Source organism: Solanum tuberosum, unplaced genomic scaffold (genome assembly GCF_000226075.1).
Source record: "Solanum tuberosum cultivar DM 1-3 516 R44 unplaced genomic scaffold, SolTub_3.0 scf00796, whole genome shotgun sequence".
Classification (NCBI taxonomy): Eukaryota; Viridiplantae; Streptophyta; class Magnoliopsida; order Solanales; family Solanaceae; genus Solanum; species Solanum tuberosum.
In genome coordinates, this window is record NW_006239707.1 from 77,274 (window position 1) to 78,190 (window position 917).

Sequence of the window (917 nt, forward strand, 5' to 3'; positions counted from 1 at the left end):
TGATGGTTTGTCGGTTAGAGAATCTCCCAAAAGAGTTAAAGTGTATTTTTATTTATCACTTATTATGTTGAGTTCAGAGATGAGAAAGTATTTTGTAAAGCTTTGAATGATTTAACTTCTTTATTTCTTTACATTTAGTTGAGTATATATCTATATCTATTGCAGTCCTTTCATTCAGTTATTTGTTATTCAACTATATTACATACTCGTACATTCAATATACTGATGTTATTTGACTTGCATATTTTAATGATGTAGTTATAGCTTTTTAGGATCCTCAACAAGAGTCTATTGAGATCACTTCATCCGCTCGTCAGCTTTTGAGTAAGACCTCCATGCTTACGGAGGACTCCAGTTTTGTGAGTTATTAGTAAAAAATTTTGAGGAGTTGTGGGTCTTGTCCCGACATTCATGTTTATATAGTAGAGGCTTCATAGATATATAGTTTTGGAGAGTCTTTCAGTTTTCAGGTGTTTTATTTAAACTTATGGTTCATACTTAGTATATTCAGCTAAGTTTTGAGATCCAGTAAATTGTTTCTTTTAAACATTTCTTTTAATTTGATGCTTATGTATGCTTGAGTTAGTCTTCCGCTTGTAGTCAGCCATGATGAGGGTTCGCTTAGGGACCAACAATGATTCTCGAGTGCCGGCCACGTCCAGGGTGTAGGCTCGGGTCATGACACCTTTAGAAAAGTCAAAACCCTTTGAAAAGGTCATAACTCGTCCAAAAAGTCCTAACTCTTTGGAAAAGTCACGACCCTTCAATATGAAAAGGTGTATACTTTTAATATAATATTATATAGTATAAATAAATATAAATAATATAATATAATATAATCTTCCTCGGGCTGATCTTCCCTTTCCCCTGCCTTTAGTGTGAATCCATGGTGGATACATCCTGCATACATAACACTC